The sequence below is a fragment of the Morone saxatilis genome, unplaced genomic scaffold (assembly GCF_004916995.1).
Source record: "Morone saxatilis isolate NCDOM2014 unplaced genomic scaffold, NCSU_SB_2.0 Contig24, whole genome shotgun sequence".
NCBI lineage: Eukaryota > Metazoa > Chordata > Actinopteri > Moronidae > Morone > Morone saxatilis.
This window is the reverse complement of record NW_023339807.1, coordinates 25,943,784-25,944,057: the sequence shown is the minus strand read 5'-3', so window position 1 is coordinate 25,944,057 and position 274 is coordinate 25,943,784. Positions and strand designations below refer to the sequence as shown.

The following is a 274-nucleotide window of genomic DNA, read 5'->3' as shown; positions in this document are numbered from 1 at the left end:
TCGGTATCGGCTGATATCGGTATCGGAAATTGAGAATTGGACAATATCGGAATATCGGATATCGGCAGAAAAGCCAATATCGAGCATCCCTACTTTAATATTCAGTGTATTGATGAGTTGTGGACAGACAGCAGCTGCTCCTGGGTGCAGCTTTACATTCATTATCTACACAAACAGCTGCAAGTCACTGTGTAGTTTCCACGACATGAACACAGCGGGACCTTTTTAAATGAATGGTAAACTGGGAATAGCAGTAAAACACAGACAGTAGGCT

General features: G+C 42.7%; 1 protein-coding gene across 1 annotated transcript in view; it reads right to left on the bottom strand.

The window, feature by feature from the left end:
• The window catches only part of LOC118336472, a 744,338-nt gene that overhangs the window by 714,122 nt on the left and 29,942 nt on the right, over positions 1-274 (bottom strand). The gene's annotated exons all lie outside the window — the stretch shown is intronic.